General features: G+C 44.3%; 1 protein-coding gene across 14 annotated transcripts in view; it reads left to right on the forward strand.

Annotated features, from left to right (window-relative positions):
- Nucleotides 1–14,607, forward strand: part of ATXN1 (ataxin 1) — a 380,804-nt gene that overhangs the window by 41,683 nt on the left and 324,514 nt on the right. Inside the window, exon 1 of one of the 14 annotated variants that reach the window (XM_081827646.1) lies at nt 4,405–4,691. The exons of the other annotated variants lie outside the window; for them this stretch is intronic. The gene's annotated coding sequence lies outside the window, so the exon portion shown is untranslated. Of the gene's footprint in view, nt 1–4,404; nt 4,692–14,607 lie in introns of those variants that run through there. 14 annotated transcript variants of the gene reach the window in all.

Below are 14,607 nucleotides of genomic sequence, written 5' to 3' on the forward strand. Positions count from 1 at the left end.
ATTTATTTATTTGAGAGAGAGAGAATGAGAGAGAACACATGAGAGGGGATAGGGTCAGAGGGCAAAGCAGCCTCCCCGCCGAGGGACTCCAGGATCATGACCTGAGCCGAAGGCAGTCGCTTAACCAACTGAGCCACCCAGGCGCCCTAGAAGTGATAATTTAAAAAACTGAATGCTGATTTCCACATTTCTGTCTCAGACGACTCTCTATGAATGGGCGTAGGAAGGCTGCAGGTGATCCAGGAGGAAGAAGTGGTTTTTATTGTTGTTGTTGTTTTGCATTGGAGAGCAGGGGATAACGTAATTATTTTATTTTATTCCTTGTCACTTTAAATTTGAATTGCCGATGGGACATCTAGATAGCAGATAATTGGATATAGTCTGATAAGAGACAGGGATTTGAGAGTAGTAAGTAAAACTGTAGGAGGTCTTCCAGCAGGAGTAGAGTGAGAAAGAGAAGAGATCCTTGAGAAAACGTTTATAGGCTGGATTTGGAAGAAGATCCATCAGAGAAAATGAGGAGGCCTGGATTCTTGTCCCAGTTCTGACACTAACTGCTTTTCTTAACCTTTTAAGAAACACTTAATTCTTTCAGGGGCTTCTCTTTCTTTTGAACTTCTCTCTTTCTCTCTCATTGGCCCTCCTTCCCCCTTTCTTCCTTCTCTCCCCCCATTCTTCATTAATTTAACAAATATTTCATGGATACCTGCACAAAATACAGAACCACAGAGAAGGGGCATCTAAATCAGACTGACTGGGGGGAAAAAGGGAGTCACAGGAGGCTTTCAGAATACATGTCCTTCAAACTAAGCTTTTGGGAATGAGGAGTAGTTTAGATAAGCATGTGGAAAGAGAGACCAAAAAAAGTGCAGAATGGTGTATGGGCAGATTGAAGAAGCAACAAGCAGGTCAGGGAGGCAGGCCTGACAGCCCTGGAGAGGTTCAAGGCTAGATCAGGGAACCTGGCTTTTATCCAAAATGTAAAGCAAACCCCAAACACACTGAAGGGCCTGAGGCAGGGATGTGAGAAGGCAGATGTGTGTTTTAGAAACCTCATTTTTCTAGTGCTGTGCATGTGGCATGAAAAGGGACCAGGTGGTGGGCAGGGAGACCAGAGAGGAAACAGTTATAGAAACTCAGGTGACAGAGGAATGTCATGTTAAATAACCACCGTGGAGTACCTGCTCCCTGCTAATCACCAGTCTGTGTGCTGAGGATCCCGCATGGACCAGGACACTCAGGCGCCTTGTTCTCAGGGAGCTTGGAGTGACAGTGGAAATGACAGACGGGGCAAGAGCCCGCAGATTGGAGGGATGTTAATGAGGCAGGACCTAAGGACTTGAAGGTGAGTGAGAGGGCAGGGTTTCTGCTTTGGACAAGTGGGTGGACAGTGACACCACTCCATTGCATTGGGGAGCCTGGCAGAAGAACTAAGGAAGGCCTCCCGGTGGAGGTGTCCAGCATGTCCTCGGCTAAATAGCTCTAGACCTCAGAAGGGGCCTCTGCAGCTTACTTGTTTGCTAAATCAAAGAATGGAACTAGATGTTTTGACTTACTTGATTGTATTCTGTTCCATGATTGAATTTCAGAGTCTGCCCCTGACATTGCTTCACTGAGGACCAGACTTCCTTCTGCATCTCCCCAGAACCTCCTATGGGGCTGGGCAGCACAGTGGGGTTACTCATGGTTTTAGGTGGATCTGGAAGCCAGGGCCCTTGATTTCATTACTCTCTGCGGGTCCCTGGTTTCCCCTGACCCCTCCAGTTGCCCCCTTGTCTTTGACTTGCTGTGTAAATTGCCTTGGGCAGTTGTCCTATATTCATATCTCACGCACTCACAGAGTGATCCAGCTTAGAGGGCTTTTAGGATGGTTTGGGTCCACTCTGTGCATTTTAACAGAGAGAAGGTGGCAAGGTCGTGAGGTTTCCAAAGTAGTAGTGGGGCTAAGATTAGACCTCTTAATTCACTGGTCCCTCTGGTACTGCCCTCCCCCTACTCAGTTCACACTGGGGTCCTTGGAGAGTGAGTTCTTAGGTATGTATTTGTGCAGAAGTCTAGAAATGACTAAGGCGTGTATGTGGCTTTGAGACTCCGTGTCAGGATTGCCGAGAAGCATTGGATTCCTTTAGCTCCAACGGAGGGAGACGGTGTCCTTGGTGCCACGCTTGGACTCGGGCCGCTGTCAGCCTGCAGGCCCTTGTGTGGGGTGCCCTCAGGAGGCTCCCTGTCAGGAAACATTACCCCCCAGGTGGAGAGTCACGTTGCTCAGCGCCTTCAAAGAAAAAGTAAAAAGTGCAGAAATGACCTGACTGAGTGTGAGAAGCACTTCTCGCAGGTAAGAGTTTCAAGTGCGAGAGAAAGAGACGTGTTGAAAGGACATTTACTTTCATCAGCTTAGAGCATCTGCTTTTTATTCTTTAAAAGGAAGCAACACCTCAAATTACAGCAGTCCCTCGGCAAGCAAGCACTTGAGATTTTGATCTGTGCAGATTCTTCGAGGGAGTGCCTCACAGAGCTCTTAGGAGTGATTTGTAGAACGACAGTTTTTGTGGGGATGGGGAGAGGGCAACAAAGACAGGGAAGGAACTCCTCTGTGAAACAGCAAATGAGCCATTTCTCTCCTGCCTGGGTGCAAGTGGAAACTGTGCTCAGCAGACCCCAGAGACCAAATTAAAATAGATAGGAAATGAAAGCTAAACACCATGTTTAAAAAAAAAAAATTTTTTTTTAAATTTTTAATGCGGTGCCTACTTCCAGAACATTCCTGCAATGTGGGTCCCATCATCATGTCCCCTTTTTTATATAGATTTTTTTTTTTTTTTTTTTACTGTGCTACAAATACACAGCGTAAAACTTGCCCTGTTAAGCATTTTTAATGTGGGGGTTCCGCGACATTAAGTCCATTCGTGGTGATGTATGTTATGACTATCCTATAGTGGCAGTTTTTTATTTTAGGGGCAAGTCTCCCAAATTAAGCACCTTGGGAAGTGGGGAAGCAGCATCCCTAACCCCACAGCCCGGCAATACCGCTGTTAGAATGAAGATGGTGGTCTCCTGCGTCTTTTTTCTTATTCATGTGATTTTGGGCAGACCTACTTGCAGTACTGCTCATGGAGGTTATAAGGTGAATTTCAGAGTTGTAAGGGAAGTTAAGGACAGTTCACTCCATCCCCCCCCTTTTTCAGATTAAGTGATGACTAGCTGAGAGGGACAGTGGCAGAGCTGGGTCCAGAGTCCAGGTGTTCCATCCCCTGAGAAATGCCCTGGGCTGGTCTGTCTTTAGTTTCAAAATGTGTTATAAAAAATTCATCGGTGGTTTATTTTTAGGGTAATCTTTCTCTCCCTCTCCCTCCTTCTTTGTGTGGTTTCTGTGTCTGGGTTTTTTTTTTTTTTTTTTTAAATTCCTTCAACCAGGAATTTGTTTTAAACAAGAAAATCACAACATTGTTGTTTATTACTTGTGACCTCCGACATTCAGCGCTGTCTTGCCTGCATTCAGATATGACTCTCCCCAGGATCTTCCTGCCTTTTTTTTTTTTTCCCCTCCCCCCCTTTGTTTTGCTGATTGTAGTAAAACCCAAGTTTAAAGGTGATTGTTGTTTTCTCAAGTTGGGGTTTCAGACAGTTGCTTTTCCTTCTTCAGAGCTGTTTCCCACTTTGGAAAATTGGGTGAAAACTCGGGGCGAGCAGAGCCTGGCAGTTAAGAACAGAATGTCTGCTTTTCCCACTTCACACCTTTGGGGCTGACCTGCCCATTAGATCTCCTCTCCAGGCTCTCGGGCCCATCGGTGAGCAGTTCTCACCTCCTCCTGCCCGCATTGGAGGTCTGTGGGAGGTGGTTAGGAAGCCGGAGGATGGCGGAGCTGGGGTATATTGTTTGGGTCGGCCATGGCAACCGCAACAGTAAAAGGAACAGGAGTAGCCTTATGCTGTTCTGTAAATGGCCACGATTCAGCCGTTATCTGGGGACTTTTGTTCGGCACCAGACAACCCAATCTCCTGGTAAGGTTAAACTTTGCCCTCCCCTCCCGCCCCCTCTGATCAGCCAGGAATGGCCCTGGGGAGGGAAGGAGGGAGGGAGGGAGGGAGCCGGGAGGGAGTCCAGAACACAGTGAGACGTGCGCCCAGCAGAAACATAAGGCAGAAACAAGGAGTGTTTTCTCGTCTGTACCCCAGATACAGAGAAAGGAGGCTCCCAAATCCTTGCCGAAGCTCATTCTTTTAAAGGGCTGAGCACCTCGCTCCGAAGAGCCTGCCCAAGTCACCAGCGTGGCTGGCAGGAAGGGGCCGCCACGGGAAAGTCCGAGAAGACCCCGGAATTGGTATATAGGGAAGCTAAAAAGCACGAACTGCCTGCCACATGGGTTCCTTAAAACTGTAATTGAAGAAGACAGAGTAAGCTCCCGTTGCTTCATAATCATTTTTTTTTTTTTTGACTTAGAATAGCGTTTCTTTTCATTCAGCAAGCAGATCATTTTCGGTGTCATTCCGTTTATTTTGAGTAGTGTGTTTCATCCTGAGCACATGAAGAATTTTATTTTTTAAACTCTGGACTGTGTTGCTTCCTACCCCGGGGAAACTTACTTTTTTTTTTTTTTTTTAAACGCTGATGAACTATGTGGTCAAGTACTGAATTGTGAATGTGTTTCTCTTCCAAGAGGCAAAAACGTTTGATTCTTCTTCAAAATCATGTGAGTCTGACACCTCACTTGGGGAAGTCTAAGGAAGTTGGTGAGGTTTTGCATTAATGAAAACAAGTGCTTCTTCTGCGCCTTATCACCTTTTAGTATCTGTCCTGCTGGCTTGCATGGTGTGGTCTGGCTCAGCTCTCTCCCTGGAAGTCACACTGTGCTTGAGAAGCCTCTTTATCAAGACCCACAAACAGTTCTCAGGCTTCAGGGTGAGGAGCCAAGGGGGTAAAACCATCAATAAACAGACGGGTCAGCCCTCCCCAAAACCCCCTTGGAATGTGCCTCTGGATTCAGTGAGACCTGCTTATTCTCCTTTTGCATCCTCACCCACAAACCTAACCTGCAGGGCTCTGCTGCGCCCTTTTGTTTTCACTTTTGTCATTTGAGTAGTAACGGACAGGGAAGTAGTTACTCAATTTGTAAAGCGTTGGGTGGTGAGGTCATAGATTCTGAGATTAGCCTGTAGTTTGCAGCTGTTTCAAACAAGAGGACAGCAAGATTTTTGCTTGTGTATTTCGGAGCTGTTTCTGTTGCTCTTTTAAATGCAGTGTAACAGTGAAGAATAGAGAAGTTGCTTTCTGCCACCGAGCTGCTGAATGCTTGAACACAACAGATCAGCAAATACAGACGAACTTGCACAGGCAAATACTATTTCTTGTCTAGTGGTGAACTGAACATTGCACAGAAGAAAACAAAAAAAGGGGACTTTTTTTCTGGAAGTAAAGATCAGGTATTAATTTCTGGACAGACCTTGTGTTGCACAAATAAAATTTAAAAAAAATTCCTCTGTGGTTATATTTTCTTGGCATAGTTGAGCTTTTCTGCCTTTAAAAAAATTAGCTTAGTTGGAAAAGAAAGCAGTATTGAACACTGTATTTCATTTTATTGAATTGGAAGGACAATCATAGAATCAGAATTTTAGAACTGATGAAAGGGCTTTAATCTAACCGAATGTTCTAATTTTACAGATGAGAAATCTGAGGTGTAGTGAGGTTAAGTGACCAGCCCTGCAACACACGGCTCGTTTGTATGAGGGCCGAGGCTGAAAAACAGCTCTCCAGAGACTCCTAGCTCAGTGTTTTTTCTTCTCTGGGCATCGCTTTTTAGCTTCAGTTAGGATCTTTCTCTATTATTGGGATTATTTTTTAAATGGCTTGGTTTTGAAAATGTATGATTTCAATGTCATTGTTCTCATCCTTCAAGAATAAAAAAAAACTTTCCTCAGGGGGTCTGGGTGGCTCAGTGGGTTAAGCGGCTGCCTTCGGCTCAGGTCATGATCCCAGGGTCCCTGGATCAAGCCCCATGGCAGGCTCCCTGCTCAGCGGGGAGCCTGCTTCTCCCTCTGCCTGCTGCCACCCCCCCCCACCTGTGCTCTATCTCGCTGTCTGACAAATAAATAAATATAATCTTAAAAAAAAAATTTCCTTAATGAAATGGCATTACCATATAGAATGGAAAGTGTACGTACATATGCCACACAGACTTTAATGATTATCAGTGTGCCCTATCTAGAAGTTTTAATCCTCTTTAGACAAAGGTTTATTTGTTTAAGAAAAGCCCAGCATTGTGTTCAGTGTGGCTGTAGAAGGAGGAAGCATCACCTCCTAGGTCTTGGGAGGCAGAGTGGGGGAGGTAGGGAGGGGTAGGTCCTGTGTGGACCGCTCAGACACATTCTTGTTCTCGAGCCCTTCACGGGTTACTCAAGTGAGAGATCAGTGAAGCCCTTCTTCAGTGCAAGTCACGAATGACTGAGTGATGCGTTCAGATGTGGAGTTTCCAGGTGCTGTTCAAATAAATAATGAACATAGTCTGCAATGCAGGTGAAAAGTTAATCATTCTGAATGGAAGTGGTTGCCATTTTTTTTTTTGCCCCTGTTACCTCTATGACATTAATCTCTCGCTGTGCCATGGGGAAGAGATGATTGGAGTGGGCAAACACTCTCTCCTGGTATTCTAGCCATAGGAAGGCACTGAGGGTGAGATGTATCTCCAGGGCTGGCAGGAAGGGACCACCTTCTGTCCCTTGGGCAAAGCTCCCTGGGGCCTGGGGGGTCTCCTCCTCCTGGTAGCTGGAGCTCAGGAGAGCTGTGGCTTTTGATTGGTTGATTGCCATAAGGACTTGATTATTTGTCCTTAGGTGTTGTGAACAGACTGATTTTATTGTTGTTTCATCCCCATTTGGCTTTGTTAGAAATGTATTAGAAAGTCAGAAGGCAGAAATGTTTGGTCCCTTTGGAAAGGCAGGTTGGTCATTTACTCGCTATGGGTACTCTATTTAGGAAACTTTATAGCGCATTTTACAATAGTTTCTTCCTGAAAATGTTGAGGTGGATTCCCCCCCCATGTGAGTAAATTGGAAACATTTGAGGATTAAGCCTAGTGAGAGTTTAGCCTCTTTTATGAGAGATTTAGGGAGTTGGGGACAACTAGAGGGGAAAAATAACATACAAAAATAATTTTTTAAAAATGAAAAAAATTAGGCTTAGCTCTTCAGACACCATAAAAAATTTTTTAAAAATTTAAGTGCAAAGAAACAAGAAAAGAGTGGAATAAATGCTTATGTTAAACAGCCATATTCTAAATAGCATCGCAATAACTGGGATCGAAAGGGAATGGGAGGTCGGGAGAGGTCTTAGGGAGGTCTACGGGGAGATTATAGCAGTTTGGTGACATCCTTGTACTTGGAATTCTTTTGTCCTTCATACTTGATAATATGTTAATAATATACCAAGGAATTTTCCCGATTTGTGATCTAAAGCGAAATCACCTCACAAATACGTGGTCCGTGAAATCCAGCTAAAATAAAATGTGTGGGTGGGTGCACCCCTCTCCCGTCTCCCTCCCCCCCGACTGGGGCTCTCCACTTTAAAGATTTTTTTTTTTTTTTTTTATTTGAGAGAGAATGAGAGAGAGCAAGCACATGAGAGGGGGGAGGGTCAGAGGGAGAAGCAGGCTCTCTGCCGAGCAGGGAGCCCGATGCGGGACTCGATCCCGGGACTCCGGGATCATGACCCGAGCCGAAGGCAGTCGCCCAACCGACTGAGCCACCCAGGCGCCCTGGGGCTCTCCACTTTAATATGGTGGGTGTGGGTGCACCTCAGGTGCCCTGGTGCAGTGTCTTAGGAGTCAGTGAGCCTTGCCAGAATTTTCCTTAAAACTCCTAGTGACAGAAGTATCATACCCGTACAGCAAAGATGTTTAAGAGAGAAGAGTTGAGAAGGTATTGCATGAAAAATGCCCCTAGTCTTCCCCTCTCTTAGCTTTCAGGATCAACACTACCTTTCCCTTGAAAATGAGAAGGGGAGAAAAAACCTTTTTCCACTATTCCTGTGACAGAGATTTCAGAAACTCTCTTGGTCCACCTAACGCTGGGGCTGTATGACCACCAGATGTCTGGCCAGTAGGTCAGAAAGTAAATTTCTTCCTTTCATTCAAATGTTCCTCTCCACAAAAGAATGCAACACTCTAATTCTTCAGAGTTCTTTCATGATTAGTTACTTTTGTTCCCTCATGTTTCCCTAGTAAAGGTTTAAATATTTAATTTTGTATACTCCTGGAATTAACTGCTTTCAGATAGTATATTTTAGTCAGCGTATTTAAAGGCATCAAGTGCTGACATTGTTAGAAGGAAGGAAAGAAAAAATAACACCTCAACATTTTCAGGAAAAAATTATTGTAAAATGTGGTATAAAGTTTCCTAAATAGAGTGCAGGGTAGTGAACATTAATTTATCCTTTTTCTTGGAAATTTACTGTCATTTCTGTGAAATGATTACACTGATATAGGACAGTTATGATGTCCCAGAAGCTCGTAATTCTTGATGTCATGGCCTCTGTCCTACTCACTTTTTTTTTTTTTTAAGATTTTATTTATTTGACAGAGAGAGATAGCGAGAGCAGGAACACAAGCAGGGGGAGTGGGAGAGAGAGAAGCAGGCTTCCCGCCGAGCAGGGAGCCCGATGCGGGGCTCGATCCCAGGACCCTGGGATCATGACCTGAGCCCAAGGCAGACGCCTAACGACTGAGCTATCCAGGAGCCCTGTCCTTTTCACTTTTCTTGGCTGTCATGTCTTACAGCTCCTTTCCTTTGCCTCTGTCTGATCTGTTGTAAACTTGAGGGAGATCAGATAACCAAGCTTATAAAAATTACTAGCCTGAACTGTGTACCTTAATTTGAATCCCTTGCTTTCCCCACCTGCCAGCTTGGCCCAAGGCAGTCACGGCCACATTCTGGGTGCCCAAGGCTGACACAGTCGGGGAGGACTGTGCCAGGTGAAATAGGATGTTAATATATAAAGTAAGGGCTGCCAGTGTGCATGATATTTTTTATTTAGTAACAGCCCAAATGGGTACTGGATAAAAAAATAAAAATAAATAGGGTCCCTTCTCGGCTTCAGCCAGTCATGGTTCTAGATGAATCCATAAGAAGACATCTGTATAGGACTTCAGTGTTGACTTCAACAAGGCAGAACGGGAGGCCTGTTTGGTGGAGACCAGAAGCCTCAGGAGCAATCTCAATCCCAGATGGGTTGTCCTATGTGCCTGGCCGGCATTGCCGGGGGACTTGGGTAGACGTGTGCCTTAGAGGACTCCATGCCCATGCCTGCTCTTTTCAGCTCCGTTATCCCAGGAAGCAGAGGAGAGGGGGCAGCCTGAAGAGCATGGGTTTGTTGGATCTGCCACTTCTGCTTCTCATCAGCTCTTTCAGCTGAGGGGGGAGGAACTGGTGGATTTTATGCACGCACCAAAACACTTACGGGGCTCATAACATGGGTAAGAGGACAGAGTGATAGATTATACCGTGTGTGTGTGTGTGTAACACTTTTTTCCCCCAAAGTAGAAGCAGTGATCTATAAATATATCTTTTTTGGAAAGAATGTAAACCTGACCTTTGGAACTCAGAATATTTTTTTTTTGAGATTTTATTTTTTTATTTGTGAGAGAGAGAGAGCACAATCAGGGGGAGTGGCAGAGGGAGAGGGAATAGCAGATTCCTCCCTGAGCAAGGAGCCCGATGTGGGACTCGATCCCAGGACCCTGGGATCATGACCTGGGCCTAAGGCAGACGCTTAACCGACTGAGCCACCCAGAATATTTTTTCCATAGAAACAGTGTATGCTATAGCTGGGTCCCATATGCTATAGCTGGGTCCCATGAAAGCTCACCAAGTCCCCTAACGTCCTTAGGACCATGCCCATCGTAGTCTCATGGACCCTTGGTGCTAACGGCCCTTCAGCTGGTTTGGCCCATGGTTACGAAGAATGGCCACTGTGGCTTGGGGAATAATAGTGAAAAATTTGAGTAGAAGCAGGTCATTATTTATCTGGTAAAATGAGCGAGGCTAGCAAAGGACCGGATGGGAAGTGAAATCACTTCCTGAAGTGGTTCCTAAGGACCCAAATAAATTTGAACTAAGAACAGAAGGGAAGTTTAAGGTAAGGAGAGTTAAGAGTTCTTCTACTGGAGAAAGAACATTCTCACCTCAAGACTGCCTGAAAATAGAACAAGCTGATTGATGAGGTAATGAAATCAGCATCACCTGACATGTTCAGGCAGAGGTGGGAGGCTCCTCTCGTGAGGAATTCTCCAGAAGGGAGCCATATATTGACTGGAGAGGAATAATATACAACCAGTCCTTTTTCTCTTAACACTGAAATATGGCACTGAAGACTCACATTTGCGTCTCAGTTTTTAAATTGGAAAGGTGATGTAACCGCACTGAAATAATTTTAACAAAGGCGAACAGCCATAGTTTAACAACCCGAATGCAGTATAACTTTATTTTTGTATTAAGTTTCTCACTAGCCTACACCTAATTTCTTTCAAACAAGGGCAAAACTTAACTAAACACACAAAATGTTATTTTTCCCACTCTAAAGAGTGTAATGTTCACCATTACCGATCTGTTTTTACACTTCCAGGTGCTGATAATAATACACACATCGTGATATCTTTACATTATTGCTTGTTTGAGTGTTCATTTTTTTTTATTTTTAAAAGATTTTATTTATTTATTTATTTATTTGACAGAGAGAGAGAGACAGCGAGAGAAAGAACACAAGAAGGGGGAGTCGGAGAGGGAGAAGCAGGCTTCCCGCCGAGCAGGGAGCCCGATGTGGGGCTCGATCCCAGAACCCAGAGATCATGACCTGAGCCGAAGGCAGACGTTTAATGACTGAGCCACCCAGGCGCCCCTTGTTTGAGTGTTTAAATTCATTATTAGAAGAACGAAAACCATATTCGAAACATGTAGGAGTCTTACATAGTTTTAAGTTTTTCATGGTTTCAAGATTTTGACATCAATATTTCTGCACCTTAGTGGTCCTTGAGGATTATGCAGGGCAAGGTTCTTCTGACTTTTATAATTAGCAAGCTGGATTCCCAGTTTTTCCTAGCCCAGGGTGGGCTGTGTTTTACAGTAAACTCTGATAAAGGGTGATTGGAGGTAGGACGGTGAGGACAGGCTTCCAGTTAGCAGAGAGAACCTGTGACTTACTGTCTGCTTTTCCTAGGTCACCAGTTTTCAAAGAATTTGAGTATAATTAAATACACTTTATAATAAACTAGGCTGAATATAATTTAATCTTTTCCTGAAGGTACTCCGGAGTCTTGGAGTGCTCTGGGGTCATGATGAACATCAGTTACCTTCTCGCGGTGGGTGTGCAGAAGGAGGCAGATAATAGAGTTCCATCTGATTGAGTCCTGGCTGACCGGACCTTTTCTGTTATCACAGGGAACTCAGTGTCGAGACTTTGGAACTGCTGTTTCATGTTAAATTCACAGGCAGGAGACAATGTGATAAAGATGATCTCTTTGGTTTTGAGAGGTTGAAAGTTGATGGTAATCATTCCTGTGGACATGGTGGTATAGATAGAACACGTGTCTATCTGTCAAGTGTCTAAAGCTCTCTCATATAACTTGACCATTATTCGATTTCTTTTTTTTAAGATTTATTTATTTATTTGAGAGAGAGAGAGAACCCGCGAGAAGGGGGAGAGGCAGAGGGAGAGACAGAATCCTCAAGCAGACTCCGCATGGAGTGTGGAGCCCGATGCAGGGCTCGATCTTATGACCCTGAGATCATGACCTGAGCTGAAACCAAGAGTCGGACGCTTAACCGACTGAGCCACCCAGGTGCCCCTGTTGTTTGATTCTTATGACAATCCTAAGAATGAAGCATGGCAGCTGACATCCCATTTTTACAGATGCAAATAGACCTCAGAAAGTTTAAGTGACTTGGTGAAGATCACATAGTATGTAGATGGCTGAGGCCACTTGACTCCAGAATTCAGTGTTTTTGTTAGCATTCCAAAGGTTACTAAACATTGGCACATCGTAATATTTTTGAGTGCTTAACTGTGTTCTCTGTGGTGTGTTTATCAGCTCATTTAATTTTCACAAAAGCCCTATGAGTAAGTAGATCTTGGTTCCTTGGGTACTATTATGATTATGATGTTTAGAGATGAGGACCCCGAGGCACACAGAGAGGTTAGGGCATGCAGCTGGGGAGTGGCAGAGCTGAGATTTGAACCCAGGAGCTTGGGCTGCATGGTCCAGGCTCTCCCCTTCATGCCATCCTGCTACTCAATGTGCAGACACACCAGTGTGAGGTCAATCAAGAGGCGTGTCTATGGGAATCTTCCTATCTGCAAAGACCTCTGCCTGTATGTTGGGTCTGGGATCATTCTGACAGACGTTTTGAGCCCAGATCGGCCATTTTGAGATACTTAGCCCTGAGCCTCAGTTTCTTCATCTCTAAAACAAAGATGTAGAACACCTCATTTCTTTGTAAGAATGAGATGAGGGACGTGTAAAGCGCCCAACACAGTGCTTGTTCTGTAGCCTTTATTTTTAAAATTGTTTTGGTGATCATTTATTCACAATGGCCAAACCATATTAAAAGTTTTCCAAGAAGCTATAGTATGTTTCCCCTTGTGTGAATGTGTGTGTATTAATGGGATGTATTGTCTTTCTTGAGTCTTGAAAATAGGCAAATCTGATAATTACATTTATTAATACTATTATACCCAGCTGCACTGGTCTCGACTTTTAACTTCATATCCTTAGAGAGCTAGCAAGTTGTCCAAGAACCCAAAGTGATCATACAAATTATTTGTCATATAGTTTCTTTGTGACTGTGATAAAGTAGAGGCTCGAATGGAAAAGCGCAAAGAGCAATGTTGATGTCAGTGGTTGCCAAGAATTATATAAGCTGCACAGAGCTCATTAGAAAATACACAATGTGACCATTTGTATTCCGTGTGAACACGTAGCACCTAGAGCTGCCGTTTGTCCACCGTATCAACCATATTTGCTTGGTTTTTATCTGTGTGTTCAAGGTATCTTCTCAGTGACTGTCTGCCATCCTTTACCATGCTTTCTTGGCAGTGTGTTTCAGGCTGGAGGCTCTTTCTAACACAGGAACTCTATTGGCTTAACTGTGGTACCTACTTAATACAGGTAACTGGCAGTAACTGCTTAGTAAGTGCTTTACATATTTAACATACCTCATTTTTTAATAAATACAACCCCTCCCCATCTTCTAACATTTTTAAAAAAGATTTATTTATTTTAGAGAGAGAGAGAGAAAGCGAGCATGGGAAGAGGGAGAGGGAGAGAGAATCCTCAAGCGGACTCCCCACTGAGTGCGGAGCCCAGCACAGGGCTCCATCCCAGGACCCTGAGATCAGGACCTGAGCTGAAATCAAGAGTCGGATGCTTCCCCAACTGAGCCACCCAGACACCCAGACACCCCTTAACATTCTTTTAAATTTTAAATAGGCATTTTTTTTTTTCATTTTTTCCTACTATGCATGATAGCACTGCATTAGCACTTCCAAACTACGCATCTTTCTTCTTGTCTCCTAGGAGTTTATATTCATTCTTTTGGTGAATTTTACAGAGTACTCACTTTGTGCCTTGTACTCTCTAGGTTTAGGGAATCTAATAATGAGCAAGACAGACAAGGTTCCTGCCCTCAGGGAGCTTTGCCACTCTGCCTGAGGATGGCCCTGATGAAAGGAGCCCATAGTGATTTGGGACCTGTGATCCCTCCAGGGAATTTCTGCCTGGACATAACATCCCCCTCATCTCTACGGAAAGCACGAAGTGTGCATGACATTATGTCAACACTCATTCAAGGGTAATGAAAGGCGCAGGTAGTGTTTGCAAATACTCAAGTCTGGTTGCAGTTTGAGTCTTTTTGCCTCCTTTCTTATCTCCTCTTATTCTTTTGTCTCATTCTCAGTTTTCAGAGCTTAGTCATTATTTCCTAGATCTTTCCTAACATGTGATCGGGTGACCCAAGGGCAGGAGGCACGGGTTGCTTGAACTGCACCATCTGCGAAGGCGACCGGCTGGGAAAGAGGATGCCACTCTGTGTGGCCAGGTCTGACTTGACACAGCTCTCACTGAATTTGTGTTGCGTTCAATCTGTCCGGACAAGTCACTCGATCTGTACCTCCATTTTCTCATTATTGGGAAAAGGAGTTGGAGCAGAAGGATTTTCTAAGGTCCCTGCCAATGCTGCAGTGTTGTGATTCACATGTTCCTGAAAAGTTGAATGTACTTATGTCAATGAATGGAAATCTATTTTCCAATGAGCCTGGAAATCTATTTTCCAATTATCCTCTCCCCTGGTTTATAACTTATCATCAATGTGTTGTGGCTTCTAACACTGTTGCTGCTCCAAGCCCATCAAGAGGTTAATTACCTGTGAAGAATGAGGAGCTGCTGGAAAGCTGTAAAATGTTCAAGAGAACTTTGGAGCTAATCTCTTTGGTAATGTGAATAAATAAATGTCCTTCATGTATCCAGTTTCCAGGAGGAGGCATAGCGGTACGGAGCTATCTACGCTGGACAAAGTCAAGTTGCTGATAGAGTAGAGGGTCAAGCTTATCAGGATCATCCTCTTTCT

Source organism: Leptonychotes weddellii, chromosome 8, assembly GCF_054177405.1.
Source record: "Leptonychotes weddellii isolate Sample4059 chromosome 8, ASM5417740v2, whole genome shotgun sequence".
Classification (NCBI taxonomy): Eukaryota; Metazoa; Chordata; class Mammalia; order Carnivora; family Phocidae; genus Leptonychotes; species Leptonychotes weddellii.